Genomic DNA, 16,492 nt, shown 5'->3' on the forward strand with positions numbered 1-16,492 from the left:
AACTAATAATTGCCTAACTAGAAGATATTTGATGCTGGTACATAAAAATTTATGTATTGGCTCGATTAAGTTACAAGCCAACTAGTTTTGTTCGTGCAACTTGTACGTATCATAGGTGGTTAACAACATTTACTCTTACACTTGATGCTCTGAGTCGGATTTCTCCCCTCATTGAACAAAAACAAAAAATAAAAAACCTGCTAGCATCTACTTAGAGAACCAATCCTAGTGGTTGTCATTGCTAAAGAGTGTGGGTGTGGGTGTGGGGAGATTTCAGGTGGAATTGAGATCGGAAACGTGGCTGAAATTTCTTCACTCGCATCAGAAAAGAACTTTCCACGTTTAGAGCTTTCGAAAGTAGGCAATATGATATTATACATAGCCGCCGATTCAAATGGAGCTGGGTCCTAAGGTACTCCATTTTTCTTTAATTCTTAATTTAAAAGTAAAAATCAAATAAAGGTTCTGTACTTTAGGACGTGATTGTTATTCCAGTTTAGATCCTTTATTTGGGAAGGAAAAAAAAGTAATAAACTGCATTACTAAACTATATAAGGTACCTACCAAAGAGGAAGAAGGACGAGAGAGGGAAAATTTAAGATAGGTTATGTTATATGAATTTTGGACTAGGAGAAAAGAGAGTAATGAATTGGATATAAACATACCTACCCAAAAGAAAGAATGAGAAAAGAAAATGCTTTAGAGTTGTGCTAGAAACTATTGTCCGCACGTTGTTGCGAGATTAAAAATTGTAAAAAATATTATATTTGAAAGATATAAAAGATTGTGTCATAGAAGATTAATACAATTCATTGCTATATTTAATTGAGACTCCACGTAAAAATCGTAGAAATTTTGGCTATCTTTGTACATAAAATATTAGATTTAACACATTCCACTTAGGTAGTTTTTGTGATTTTCGATCGACAACAGTACTTATATACTTGTATACAAAAGATTATGAAACTTCGGGCTATTTACATGCAAAAAATGTTAAATATTGTGTTATTTACATTGATAAAATATGACAAAAATTGTTCAATGGAACACCAAAAGTTCCCTCCAGTACTCTTCATTGTCAAGAAAGTAGTTTAAACCAATCCAAAGACCAAAACTCTTTCAAAGTTCCATGTGGAATCAGTTTCTCTAAATCAACCAACTTCTCCATTCCAAACTATCCAACAACTATTTGACAACAATACAACCAACCGCCAACAAACATTTTAAACCCATCCAAAGACCAAAACCGTTTCAAATTTCCATGTGTACTGATGATTTTCAACTAAATTATTTGGAGATGGAGACACACAGTGCTAGCATAGGAACCAAAGAAGATCTGCAAAAGCAAGTTAAGAGATCATCGTATTACAGAAGCAAATTACATAATAAAATTAAGAGAGCATCATATTACAAAAGCATAATAATGTTCATTTCCAAATGTATTACAAAAACCTATGGTTTCATTCCACTTCACATAATTCACAGGGTTTTTTTTTAGTTCAAAGAATTTGATCTGATTATTATATTCACACGGAAAAGATAAGACTCAAATGAACTGGGCATTTGAAGTCAATTTCTTATTTCTTATAACCACATCAGTATCATATATATACAAACGTAGCAAAAGAGAATAGCAAGTGCAAGCACAAATCTTGTGATAGTATACAAAAAATGACTAAATCCGAAATTCCCAACACATACACCAATCTCATACAAAAGTCGATATCTTATCGAGAAGAAATTAGAATATCAAAACCCTAAACAAAACATGGGGCACAATTATCATAATTAGAAAAATATTTCAAATAAGCGCCAAACCAAAAATGCACATAAAGGTAAGTTTTGAACTCAAATAAAACCCACTCTGATGCTCATTTCTAATTATGAATGCTATCGGGACTCCAATCTTCTCATCCTAGTCGAAAATAACGTCAAATTAATGCAGACTCCTCTGCTGTTTAGAGGGTGATTGTGGTAACCCAAATTTCCAATTATGCTGCCTTTCCAACTTTTTCTTGCAACCACGTTTCTAAAAAAAACAGATTGAATTCAAAAGGTAAATGGACCAAGGCATAAAAAGACATAAGAAAAAGTATAGAAAGTATAAACCACATATATCACGTATTATACTACTTTGTATTCCAAATACACATAAGAATATATCCATTAGTGAATGGTTTAGTTCCAATTAATCCCACCTTTATTTTTTTTCCCAAACCCTTCAACTTATCTTTCACTTTGTTTTTCAACGGCATCGTATTTAAGAGTTAGCTTCCATCAAACCCTTCATCTAATCCCACCCTTACTTTCCTCTCTAACCCTTCATAATCCCACTTTTACTCTCTCAAACCCCTCAACTTATGGACTTTGTTTCTGCAGCTTAGTTTCATTTAAAAGCTTATTTCTCAACAAAATCATCATTAGTTTCAGTCTTAAATAATCAACGCAAGAGAACTCAGGAAATCATTCTCCACTCTCTCGGTGACCAAACAGATGATAAGGAAGTGGAGAGAACGGGTCGTTAAGAAGAAGAGTACCTCAAATGTTTAGAAATTAAGAAATTGAGTAGCTCAGTTGCATACAGAACGACAACGTTTCGACTTAACATTTTAAACTCTTCATAGCATCAATTTCCATCTTAAATTAGAAAAAACCTCCAACGTTAGAAATATGAGTACTAACGAATGCTTAGTAAAAGAATTAGCCAATTCTAATTAAGAATTGTTAATCAAACTGTAAAAACAACATACATATTTTTCCAACTTCAAACACAGAACCAGCAGAAAGAATCCAATTGAAAACTGAACAGCCCAAACAGACCATGAAGATTATACAATCAGAAGAAGATATATTTGGAGAAGAAGAGGTCATTACATAGTCGAAGGCAGCCGAGCAGCAGCAGAAACTGAAAAAAGCAAACAACTTTGGCCTCAAATTACTTTAGTCTAAAGAAGCTGGCAAAATTGCACCGTAGAAATGAACAGTGTTTTGGACCACATTTCAGTTTATTTACAAGCTTGCCACTAGGGTGAAGGCGGCTGGGTTAGTTCGTTTTAGGCTGTGTTTGTTGGGCTTACCTCAATTGTTGATGAGCCCGGCTCTTTGGGTGTTCAAATGATGGGAATGCCCATCTAGGGTTAAGATCGGACGGTCCAGATTAAAAGTTTAGAGGGTACTATTGTCATCTTAATTGTCGAGATTGATTGGGATCGATGGTGAGGGGATTGTAGGACAGACAGGAGTCATGCCGCCTCTGAGATAGAGATGGAGAGAGAAGGAGATTGCGAGAACGACGGTCTCGCCTCCATCCTATCCTCCTCTCGCTGTTGTCTCCCTTCTCTCGCCTCCGTCGTCTTACTCCTCCTTTCTTTGTCTCTAGAATCGTTCGATCTATTCGAAGAGGATCGAGAGTTCTGAAATAGTGTTTCGATAGGTAGGGGGTTATGCGTGTGCGGTCATGCTTGATGATCGTGCAAGCCAGCGATTCTGCTTCTACGACATAGCCTCGACTCTGCTTCCTTCTCCATTTTCTCTCCTCGCCTTTTCTCTCAGAAATCACCAACGAGCTCAAAAACCACCAAGCCCTTAGAAATCTCTTCGATTCTCTCTCTCAGAAACTACGAAGCACAACGACCTCTAGCTGAAAAACCGTGAATTTGGTCCCAATTCGAAGGAAATTTTAAGCCCAGAAAAGCCTTGGTTTCCGGGTGAGTTATCCGGCCGATTTGGAGTAGGTAATTTTGTGATTTGCAGTTTATTTTGGGAAATGATTGACGGATTTGCAGTTCATTTTACCATTTCCAGAATATTTGTAATTTATTTTGGGGGTTTACACTAAAATTGAGGAAGCACATATGAACGCAAAGGCTCGAGGATGTACGACAACTTGGATATGATAAGGTACAAGCTATGACATTTGTGCAAAGTTAGTTTTTTTTTTTTCCTTTCACTTTAGGGGTTTTTTTACTGTTTAGTTTTTGGGTTTTGTCTAATTTTTGTGCTCTGCTTTATAGATTGTTCTCTTTGGAAGCTTCTTTCCAGTCTTGAGCTTCTTCTTGCCTGGTGCCTTCTCATTGAGTATTGGAGCATTAAAACACAAATGTGTGTGTTTTGTCAACGTAAGAGGAGAACGACATAAGAACATCTGTCTTTGTATTTATTTTGTACTTTTTCTAACCCATCAATTTCTTTTGAGTCAACGAAATAGTCCTAGCTTGCAACTTATGTTGTGAAGTATTATTGTCTGAAAAATAAGTATGTATGTATATGTTATGTGTGTGGTGTTAGTCTCTGTGAGTCATTTATGTATATGTAGACATATGTGTGTGTGGAATGCAACATATCGGATTTAGGTTATACCGTCCATAGTTTTATTGTCTGTTGTTGTTTGCGCTATACCATTTCTATGCAGGCTCTGAAACTTATTCATGAGTTTTATAAGCACTTTCCATAATTTTAGCTGTCTGTTTTGGGTTCTTTTTCATTAGGTCATTAGCTATTGATTAATGGAGAAACGAGGACCATGCCACTGATTTTGGGTTCTTTTTCTAATCTTCTGATTTTGGGGTTTTGCAGGGAGTGCTGATGTACTGATTTTCTGGGATTTTTTGGTCCTTCCAGGATTTTAGGTCTTTGAAATGGGTACGTGTTGTTTTTAACGGTTCGGTTCACGCGTGTTTCGTTCTTCTTTGCTTCGTGATTCTCATTTTTCAGTGTTGGGTGATGGAAATTTGTAAAAATAGTTGTAATTCTTTTTTGAGAAAGTTGGCATTTTGTTATATTTTCTATTTAATCCCAAATGTAACTGTAAAATAATTGAAATGATGGTTTTCTAAAAGCTCCTCTTAATTTTTTTTTCTGGGATTTAAAAGCATCTTTTCCTGATTGGTTACAAGGGTTATGTTCTCTTCATTTGGTTCACCTAATTTTGATTATTTATAAGTTTTGTCCTTTTAAGTTTTGTCTTTTAAGTTTTGTCTTCTGTGGTGTAATGAGAGATTTCTGTTGGCCTTTCGAATTTCGGCATGGGAAAGTTCACTTATTTGTCTAATTAGATTGCGTATGCGTTCGATTCTTTATTTAATTGTTCTGTTTGCGTTTGGGTGTGATGGTCTAAATTTTATATGTTTGGAATTATCCACTTACCACCAATTTGTTACATTCAGGTCTCCACCCCACATTTCACAAGTTCAAATTCCATTGAAGTCGATTCTGCAGATTGTGTCTGCAATCAGATCAGAGATCAACCGCTGTTTTGTATTATGCGGAAGATTGCTTTTGGGAATGATCTGAAGCAGTTCCTTTATATATGTTTACTGTCTGTGTGTTTATTGCAATGTAGCTCTGTCTTTTCTAATTGATGGTGTTCATGTTACACTGTGATTCATGATGATGATTTAATTGTTTCTCGATTTGTAATTGTTTGTGAATAATGTGGCATATATGAATTGCAATATGTATTTGTATGAAAGGGATGACATATCATTTTGCTGACTTAATTGTTTATGTTTTTCATATTTGCGAATGGTGTTATGATCGGTTAGGTGATTCCTGACCTGTGACTTTGTTTGGAGCTCAAATTTTGTGAGCATTACATTGGATTGTTTTGCACTTGGTTTGATGTTGTTTTGGTCGACAATGCAGGGATAGGAGAAACAAAGAGGATGACACTTATAAATGCCCCTCCCCATTGGCCATCTTCAAATTTGGATCACAAGAAGGGAGCAACATAGGTGAGAAACAAATTTCTTTGTCTACATTGCAAGAATTTGCAGTTTGCAACTTTCATTGGTTATTATATTTGATTGAGTTGAACTTGGATTTCTGGATTTCGACTTTTTCGTTTGTTTCTCTGTTGCAGAGTTGGCTTCATTTCATTCTAGTGACTCTCTAAATAGGTCCAACAACTCACTAAATAGGTAATTGTCTTATATCTACTTCTCTCTTTGTGTTTATATTTATTTTTCCTGAGTTGTGTTCAAATATGACAAACAAGAACTACAAAGGCAGCTAAGAATATCCAGCGATCTATTACCGGTTGAACAATTAATTGGCCATATATCTTGGATTTGCAGCGTTTTCGTTTTGGAAACGTGGGAGACTTTATGAATATCCCTTATATATTTATTGTACAAAATATTAGTTCGCTTACACTTTAATTCTATTCATGGTTGTGGTGTCTTTTTAGGGTAAATGGTTTATATTAAAGTATATTGATACTGCAATTTAATTCTATTCAATAACACTTTTAGTTATTTCTGCTCAAATTTTGGTATCTAGAAACGCATTGAGCCTTACCAAAGCATTCCCAGACACACTCCTTAAGTTGATTAATCATTTGTTTTGTTCAACATGGCAAGTTGTTCTTTAATATTTATGTGTATTTGTTAAAAATTCTCTGAAGTGATTTCACTGCTTAATATGGGATTAAGGTTACATTTTTCTTTAATAAAAATCTCTGTATGCCACCCAGACACTTCCCTTTCAAAGATTCTTTCTTTCCAGTATTTAGGGATTATAAACTGATTTCTCTGCTTAATTGCCGTACTTTCATTGCACGCAGATATTCTGGTATACTCACTAAGCATAAATTTAATGGTTTACATAAACTTATAATTGTTCCGTCCTAAATATCTTCCTTTATTCTTGATTGCATGCTACTTGCTCGACCCTCTCTTGCATCAATTGTGTCACCTAAAATTAAAATGAAATGAAATAGTTTCCCTACATGCTTAATGTTGTGAATGCCGGGGATGTTAGAAATTTAGTGATTGTTGCCTCTCTATAATATATCTGTACTCATGTGTTTAACAGACGCGCAGTTCAAAAGAACTGGTTGCTGCGAGACGTGTATAATTTCATTTAAAAAAAAAATTGTTTTGGTTGCTGGTGGTGGTTTATCTGTATTTGATTGGTAATTTCAACATTTGATGATTCAATAATATTTTGAACTTCCATTTCTGTTGTTAGAAGATAACGTCTCCATCTCGATTCTGCATGATCAAAATGTATGTTTGGCTAAGACAATCATGTTTTACAGGTAGAGAGGAAGCTGCGATTAGAAACAATGTTGAGTGAAATTTAAGTCTTCATTTGACAAAAAAAAAAAAAAAAAAAAAAAACTTTGATTCAGATATCTATATTTGTTGTTTTAGTCATTTGACAATACGTTGTTTGATTGGTTTTTGCTTTCCTCCACTTTTTAACTCATATTCGTTAATCTACCTATTTTATTTGGGTGATAAGTTCACTCTTTTAATCTTGCTAAAGGAAGATATAGGGTGTGGTCTTGTTAATGGTGGTGGATGATTTGGATGAAAGTATGTATCTTGGGGATTTTTTTGCTTGCAATTGTTTAGGCCAACACTGAAGAAGTTTTGTGGAATGAGATTCTTATCAGATTCTTATACCAAATTGTTTCTCCGTTTATGGCAGGTAATAAACGTGGTCCAACCAGTAGTTGATAAAATGTCATTGTATATATGCTTTTGTCGATTTCTGCTACGATAATGAGGGAATCCAAAGGATCGAGGCCAGTCAATCTGAGGTTTGTACCACTCTAGCCTTTTCTTTCTCTCTTTCTGTGAATTTCTTGAAATTGACGTTGCACGTTCTGATTCTTGCCGTGTTTGGGAGTGGAGAAAGCTCTAGATTAGCTTTTATCACTTTAATTTTTTCTTATTTAGTTCAGCACAGTCAGACTACATAATCCTACTGTTGGGCTATTTCTAGGGACGTTTATGTTTACTTTTGTTAGTTTGTTGACAGTTTGGTATGTCTATCATATTGATGGAACTAAATTGTGAGTTAATTATGGTTTAGGTTGTTGAATTTTGAATTCGAAATTCCCTTTGGAAACTGTCACAAGTGATGTGTCTGTTCTGGCTACAAGAATCAAAAGCGAGTGAAAGGTAAAGCTTCTCTCCAAGCATTCATCGCTAGCAATTCCAACCAGAACGAAGTATATCTCTCCTCTTGCTTTCTCTCTACGATGTTCTATCTCAATTTCTCTCAGACAGTAAGAGTTTTGGTTTGCTTTCTTGGATTAGATTTGTATATATTCCATTGCATCTCAGTTTTCTCTGATTTAATAGCATAATCTGGCTCTTGGTATTCTAACTTTGCTTTCTTTGCATCAAAATTGTATCTGGCTCTTGGTTTTCCTGATCTAATTTTTTTTATTTCTATGATTAGATAAATTAAGGAAAAAATTTCTATTAGTATATGAGTATTCAATTCTGATATATCATTTTCCTCCATTTGACGTGATTTTGGATTATTAGGACTCAGGCTTGCCTTCCGCGTTTTTGTTGAAAAAAAAGGCTTTTGGCTGAGTAATTTACTTTTGATTTGTTGATGTGATTTCCACGTACTCTGAATTCAAATAGAAATGCAAGGATATATTAGACTTTTAGTGTTTTCAGGCATTCGCGTGTTTGCTTATTATAGATGATGTATTTCTATAGTGCACTAATATTTGTTTAAAAAAAATTAATTAGTTTTTCCTCCCCGATATTTGCTAAGGCGCTTCTCAAGACGACGTTGGAACGTGCAGGTGATGAGGATTCAGGGGATGAGGAGGAAATGGCAAAGGAGGAGGACCAAAACGCGTTCTCTGTTAGGATAATTAGTGCCCTGAATACCAGAAAGTCTGCGCTCACCACTCATTAATTATATGGTTTGTTCCGTTGGTTTTTATGGTTTAAAGGTGTTTAATTTGATGGTGTTTTTGATAAATTGTTGAAAATATTGTTAGTTTAGTTATTGATTGTATTGAGTTTGGTTTATGCTTTTGGTATTAAGTAGTTTTTTCATATCCCTGAACTCCTTTTCAGGTAGAGAAACATGAGTTATCTTAAGTGTCTAAGTGAGTGTCAATTAGTGAGTATTTTGTTCGAATATCTGTCCGAACAAAAATTTCTTTGGGAAATAAATGAAACAACTTTTGAGACTCCCACATATGAGATGTGTATTGGTTCTTAAAGTATAAGACCATAAGTTACATTTTCATTCCCATTTACAGAAATACAACTTGCAGAATTAGTTAAATGTATCAAATGACTAGCATGTGAATTTGTGTATAGTTAAAAATAATCTTATCCTTAAGGATTATTGATTGGGTAAATTTGGTTGAGTAAATTTAGGGTTATTGATTGGGCTAATTTGGTTGTTTAGTTGATCTGATTTGGATGGGTTTGAGGGTTAGTTTCTAGGAATGTTACATTGGTGTTCTTTTTCTTCTACACAGTTACCAAAATCTCAAGTCCCCATTTGATCGAGTACAACCCAATCATATTTGCTGTAATACAATCATATTCTTGAGGTTTGGATTTTTTGCTTTCATTTTTTTGCCCAATCATATTTGCTCATGCTTTCACTGTTAGAAAATACATGCATGTTCTCTATAAACTAAAATACACTTCTCAGATTGCTATGATTATTGGATTGGATTTTCTTATTTACCTTCATATAATGGTGGGTTTAACTTTTCAGGTGAAAGTTTTTACGCAACCTCATTACTTGCAAAATTTTGTTCAGTCAACATTCAATGCCCTGCCATCAGATCAAGTTAAAGGTACGAATCACTATCATACTATTTTCGTCACTTTTTATTCCCTTGCTGAACACAATGGAGTGAATTGTTTTCATTTGCATTCCTGCATTTGAACTTATGAATGTTCTTACCTGAGATTTGTAAGCTTTTGATTAGTCATGAAATATGATACATTTTCTCTGTGTTACAAACTTATGACATACAATCAGTTCTTTTGGTTGGATTGAAATGATATTGATTATGCTGTTATAAAGCTCATTTTTATAGTTGGGTTGAAAATCATGTTAATAGAATCTTTTTTTGGTTGGTCTGACCCCATTCACTCATCTATCTCTCTGTTTATTCATAATTGTGTTGAATTTATTCAAGTAAAATGTGTCTTATTCATGCAGTTCAAGGTGATGCATTCAAGTCCCGCAGAAACGCGCGGGCATATTTTCTAGTTTTATCTATAGAATAATTGAAAAAAATAATAAAATTAACAGGTAGGAGTGATAATGTGATTAATATGTGGGTTGTGTCTTGGTTTGTGTCTTTGAAACACCAAGAGGTAAAAAAATCGAAACAAAGTGGAATATAAATCTTAAAATTTTTTAGCCAAAAACATCCTCCCTAGATGAAACTGAACGAAAAATTCATAAATATAAAATTAGAAAAATTAAATCATTGGAAAAACATACATGACAACGAATAAGGCAATTGCAGGCCTCTTAAGCTTGTTCGGATCCTTCGCAACCTCCTTGCTCGCATCTCTGCGTTTACTCTTTAACCTATGAAAATCAGAAACCAACACAGACACACAAATAAAGATGAGATATGTGCATAATATCAAACAAAGAAACTCATGAACCAGCGTGTCAAAATCATTGATGGAGAAATGACAAATAACGGATTCTCAAAGATACAGAAACCTATTCTTGGACATGCAACCAACAGGTCTACAGAAAATTAAACACAATTTCAAAATCCACGGTTCATATCGAGATCTCTGATCAAATCTTAAAAAGTGCAAGAAAATTCATAACAAAACGGAAAAAAAAAAAAAAAAAAAAACATAATCTCACTTCACATCAGTTTTTCTGTGAGCAGCAACTCTTGATTTGCCCATGTTCAACTAACCTCCACTGAAAAAGAAAAAATAGAGAGAAAAACATTGCTAGCAGATGGAGCGGAGGAGACGCTGTCCAAGGGTTGAGGAATAAGGATGGAGGAGTCTGGAAAAGGAGACAACAATGATTCGAGTCTGCTGAGACAGAAAACTAAAGCGAAGCAAAAGCAGAGAAAGAGGAGATAGGTAAAGTGACACACGTCCCACTCAACACGCGTCACTACGCTAAGCCGCCAGGTGACAGAATCAAACTGTAGAAATAATTCTCTCGAACAACCCAAATTTTCAGCCTCCTTCAATTTCAGGCAGAAATGAAATAAAAGAACCAAAACACGGGTAAAAACGAAATGACACTGTAGAATGAACAGTGATCTGCAAGGATTCAAAGGGAATTAACTTGAAAGTTTGAGTTAGTATATACTCGCAAGAGAAGCCCGCGCGATGCTGCAGGATTGAAAGTTGTACGAAAATCTTGTACGTAGTATTATTTGCACATAAAAGATAATACTTAATGTGTATCCATATTATTTACATACAAAAGATTTAGTAAATAATCTTATTTACATATAAAATATAATACTCAATGTACATGTACACAATAGTTACATAGATATTTACTATATTGTCCATTGGTCCTTTACTTTGATAGTGTTAGTGTATGTGTGTTTTCTGTATATTTCAATGGAGGTTTTCTGCAACTTTCGAAAATGGTAGAGAATGTAGAGAATTTCAGAGAGAAGATGATGGAATTAATTTTTTGATTTTTTCACACACCAAGCATGTGTGTGTTTGTTACCATTATACATGGAAAAGAAGGGAGATCCTTCACTCACCAAACCAAGATACAATCTCAACCCTTAATTACTATCACCCTATGAGATAATGCCACTTGTCTTAATCTATCACTTAAGCTAGATACAAGATTGAGCTGCCATATGGACTATGATCCAATAGCTCAGATTCAAATTGGAAACAAAAACATTTAAACTGATTCTTTGCCGCCAACCTTCAGCTGAAGGGTTACATAGCAATGGTTTAACTCCGAGTAGCTCCCTCAGATATGCAAATCGATCTTTAGGCAAAGCTTTAGTGAGTATGTTTGCAATTTGCTCCTTAGTCTTGTAGTACACCAGTTCAATCTCTTTAGCTTGAATTGTTTCTCGGATGAAATGAAATTTTTTGCTGATTTGTCTTGTCTTTTGATGAAGGACATGGTTCTTTGTCATAGCAATGGTTGATGTGTTGTCACACATGATCTGAGTTCCTTCCACTTGTTCTTCTCCAAAATCCTCAAGTACAAACCTCAGCCATTTTGCTTGAGAAGTAGCTTCTGCATCACTAACATATTCTGCTTTGGCTGTGGACAATGCCACTGTGCTTTGTTTGATCAATGCCCATGAGAATACACCAGATCCTAGTGTAAATGCAAACCCTGAAGTGCTTCTCATATCATACTCACTTCCTGCCCAGTCACTATCACATTAACCAATTAGAGTAGTTGTCTTCCTTTTTTCAGAAACAATTCCAAAATCAATTGTTCCCTGAATGTATCTTAGCATCCTCTTTGTTGTCCTCATGTGTTTCTTAGTAGGATTATGCATGAACCTTGCCAATAGATTTGCTGCAAACATCACATTAGGTCTAGTTGCAATCAAATAGAGCAAGCTTCCTACAATTTGCCTATTTTCTCCTTCATTTGCAGCTTCACTTCCATCAATCTTGCTCAATCTCTCATTCATTGCAGTGGAGTAGCTACTACTTTGCAGTCTTTTAATCCCAACTTCTCAATCAACTTCTGTGCATACTTCTTTTGGTGTATGAAAATACTCTTCTCAATTTGTAATACTCCCATTACAAGCAAAAGGTGTAATAACCCCAAATCTATCATCTCATAGTGCTTCATGATGTCATCTCTAAACTCTTCAAGCATTTGTGGATTGCTACCAGTGTATACAATAATGATACATGAATCCTCCCTTGTTTTCACATATAAAGTTGTTTCACTTGAGCTCTTCTTGAAACCAGCACTGTTGAAATAGGCATCAATTTCATCATACCAAGCCCTTGGTGCCTGTTTCAATCTATACAGTGCCTTGCGCAATCTGTACACCTTAAGTTTCTTCATTCTCCTTTACAAAGCCTTGTGGTTGCTCAACATACACTTCTTCCTTTAATACTCCATTGAGAAACGCAGACTTCACATCCAGTTGATTCAAGTTCCATTTCTTCTGTGCAGCAAGGGCAATCAAAGTTCTAATGGTATCTAACCTTGCCACTGGGGCAAATGTTTCATTATAGTCAATTCCAGGCTTTTGTGAATAGCTTTTTGCCACCAATCTAGCTTTATTTTTCTACACAGTATCATATAGATTAAGTCTGGTCATATAAACCCACTTGACACCAATGATAAGTTTATCAAATGGTCTCTCAACAAGTTGCCATGTATTATTCTTCTCTATCATTTCCAACTTAGCTTCCATTGCCTTTCTCCATGATTCATCTTAGCTACATCATCATAGCTTTTAGGTTCAATAATACACATGTAGCACTGAGCCATGATTTCACTTACACTTCTCCATTTTTTAGGTGTAGAGACATATACTTGAGACCTGTCAATTACACTTTCACTTTAAGAAATAACACGTTGCTTAGAATGAGAACTTTCACTAGTTTCACAGATCTTATCAGCACTTTGATACTCAGTAACAACTGGAAATCTCACTTCATTGCTGGTAGTGCAATTCTAATCCCAGGAAGCATTCTTATCAAATGTAACATCTATTGATAGAATGATCTTCCTTGAAATCGGATCATACAATCTGTACCCTTTCTCACTTACACCATAGCCTACAAAGATGCACTTATTTCTATTTTCTTCCAACTTGTGTCTGAGATTTGGAAGGAGATGCACATAGCAAAGTGAACCAAAGACCTTCAAATGAGCTATTCCTGGTTTTCTGCCACTGTAAGCTTCAAATGGAGTTGTTTTCTTCAATGCTTTGGTAAGACACCTATTAAGCAAATAAATTGCAGACTGCCCAAAATACATATGGAAGGTTCTTTTCATGTAACATTGACTTTGCCATTTCCACCACAGTCATATTCTTTCTCTTTGACACTATTTTGTTGGGGAGTGTAGGCCATAGTCAACTGTCTTTGAATTCCTAGCTCACTGCAGCACTTGTCAAATTTTTCAGAAAGAAATTCTCCCCCTCTATCACTTCTGAGACATTTAACCTTATATCCACATTGCAATTCAGTCATTGCCTTAAATTTCTTAAAACACACCAATGCATCAGACTTATATCGCAGAAATTACATTCATGTCATTCTGGTGCAATCATCTATGAACAACAAAAAATACTTATTTCCAGAATGAGTTTTAACTTGCATTGGACCACAGATGTCTGCGTGAATCAATTCTAGTGGATCCTTGGCTCTCCAAGTTGATTCAGAGGGAAATGAATCCCTGTGTTGTTTTCCTATCATATAACCCTCACATACATTTGTGGACATTTCCAAATGAGGCAATCCATGCGCCATTTCCTGTTCTTCAAGAAACTAGAGACTTCTCCCATTTGCTTTGCATAATTGACCTTCTACACTCATTTGTTCTCATTACAATCATTCACAACATGACCTGGTTTCCCACACCCTATACACTTTGGTTTTCCTTCATACCGACACTTACCCATAGTGGAACCTGTCACACCATTTGCAATCTCCCTAAGTGTTATTTTGCTTCTAAGCATAATTTGGTCGATGATCCCAATTTCTTCGAGTGTTATTCTGCCTCTAAGCATAATTTGGCATGTGATCCCAATTTCTTTTAATGTTATTTTGCCTATGAACAAAGTTAGGCTTGTGATCCCAACCTTTCCCCCTTTGCTTCCAGTTCTCTTGAGATCTTTGATTCCCAGAGAATCCACCACTTTTGGAATTCTTAGTTACAACATTTAAACTTGCAAATGCTCTCTCAGTAGAGGACTCATCATGTACATCAAGCCTTTGCTCGAATCCCTTGAGAGAAGCAACAACTTTTTACCTCAAGAATTTCGAGATCTCTAAAATGCTCAATCACAGAACAAATTGCATCATATGTTTTTGGAAGACTAATTAGTAATTTCTGCATAATTCTCTCCCTAGATAGTTATTCTCCATAACTTCTCATTTGATTAATAATATCAACAATCTAGAAAGATACACAGATAAAGATTCACTATCCTTCATACGAGTATACTTAAAATCTCTACGTAACCCTTGCAATTTTACATTTCTTGTTTATCTCCTCGGAATTCACCCTTCAGAACATCCCAAGCTCCTGTGGATGTCTCTTCATTTATGATTCTGGGGAAGATCTGACCTGAGACAATGCCTTGAATCATTCCAAGTGCACGTGCATCCTTCATCAGGATCTCACTAAATGGCACCACCTCTGGCATCTCCTTCTTCGTCTTATCGACCACAGCTTTCTCATCTTCGGATTTGGAGGTTCAAACCCATTTTCAACCAACTCTCACAAACCATACGATTTTAGTATAGTTGTCATACGAATCCTCCAAAACTTGTAGTTCTCTCCATTGAAAACCGAAGCTCTAAGCTTGGCACTACTTGATCCAGCCATGTTAGACTTGGATTCAAGAAATCTCAATTTTCAGATTCATTTTAAGCTCAAAATGCAGCTTACTTGCACTCATAGATTTCATGCCCAGTTTAGACGATGAAACCTAGCTCTGAGGCCATGTTAGTGTGTGTGTGTGTGTGTGTGTTTTCTGTATATTTTAATGGACGTTTTCTGCAACCTTCGAAAATGGCAGACAATGTAGAGAATTTCAGAAAGAAGATGATGGAATTAATTTTCTAATTTTTTCACACATGAAGCATATGTGTGTTTGTTACCTTTGTACATGGAAAAGAAGGGGGATCCTTCACTCACCAAACCAAGATACAATCTCAACCCTTAATTGGTATCACCCTATGAGATGATGCCACTTGTCTTAATCTATCACTTAAGCTAGATACAAGATTGAGCTACCATATGGACTATGATTTAAAGACTCAGATTCAAACTAGAAACAAAAACATTTAAACTGATCATTTGCCGCCAACCTTCAGCTGAAGGGTTACACACCAACAGATAGTACACTGAATCAAGTTAAAGCTTGCACCTTCTAGGAACTAAAAAAGGAGGAAAAGAAAAGTTAGACTATGTAATGTGTATTTGCTTGGCAGTACTATGTGGTGCGATGAATATAATTAAATCGAAGAGATTAGAAGTACGAATATTAATGAACATAGGTGTATCCATTCCCAATTTGTTTTCTCATCCAAATCAACAACATGCCGAATCAACTTAAAAAAAAAAAAAAAAAAAAAAAAAAAAAAAAAAAGCTAACTACATGCCGAATCAACTCAAAAGGTCACACAGATAGGCCGAAACATGTAAAAATGATAGTCCATTGCAATCCATAGTTGGCAATACCAACATATTCTCATCTTACTTAAGCAACAAAAAGCACCAACTCATTAACTCATAACAATATGATTCATGCACATTTACCATCTTTTCCAAGTATTAGAAAGTTTGAAGGAAACTCCGAAACAAGAGCAAAACGAAATGCATGGCTAGTTCCAAATATTCGTTGGGAGCAAGCATTTTTCAACTTTAATTGCAAATGGTAAATAAAATGGCTATGTATTTTCAATGATAAGGAGCTTAACAGATATTGAAATTTTTATAAATAAGTTGTGTATTTCTTCTGCAATCAACAACTATATTTCCATGTGAACTATGTAAATAAATTTTGATATGAACTATGTATATGTAATTG

The 16,492-nt window shown here is 35.2% G+C and overlaps 3 long non-coding RNA genes across 7 annotated transcripts; 2 read left to right on the forward strand and 1 right to left on the reverse strand.

Annotated features, from left to right (window-relative positions):
* Positions 1-991: 991 nt before the first annotated feature.
* LOC137722712 (uncharacterized) lies at positions 992-10,876 on the reverse strand. 4 transcript variants are annotated; one of them, XR_015961708.1, is made up of 5 exons: positions 10,618-10,828; positions 10,234-10,323; positions 2,875-2,905; positions 1,864-2,029; positions 992-1,336 (listed from the first exon to the last, which is right to left on the reverse strand). It is a non-coding gene; the product is annotated as an uncharacterized LOC137722712 (long non-coding RNA). The 4 variants fall into 4 exon arrangements; XR_015961710.1 differs by lacking the exon at positions 1,864-2,029 and having other exon boundaries at positions 10,618-10,829; XR_015961709.1 differs by lacking the exon at positions 992-1,336 and having other exon boundaries at positions 1,541-2,029; positions 2,538-2,905; positions 10,618-10,876.
* Positions 3,334-6,469, forward strand: LOC148697559 (uncharacterized). Of its 2 annotated transcripts, XR_015961713.1 has the most exons (4): positions 3,334-3,707; positions 3,805-3,900; positions 4,014-5,732; positions 5,861-6,468. It is a non-coding gene; the product is annotated as an uncharacterized LOC148697559 (long non-coding RNA). The 2 variants fall into 2 exon arrangements; XR_015961712.1 differs by having other exon boundaries at positions 4,014-6,469.
* Positions 7,356-9,651, forward strand: LOC148697560 (uncharacterized). Its single transcript, XR_015961711.1, has 4 exons — positions 7,356-7,546; positions 7,822-7,910; positions 8,524-8,677; positions 9,493-9,651. It is a non-coding gene; the product is annotated as an uncharacterized LOC148697560 (long non-coding RNA).
* Positions 10,877-16,492: the final 5,616 nt, after the last annotated feature.

Source organism: Pyrus communis, chromosome 4 (genome assembly GCF_041283825.1).
Source record: "Pyrus communis isolate YQ-2024b chromosome 4, ASM4128382v1, whole genome shotgun sequence".
Lineage (NCBI taxonomy): Eukaryota > Viridiplantae > Streptophyta > Magnoliopsida > Rosales > Rosaceae > Pyrus > Pyrus communis.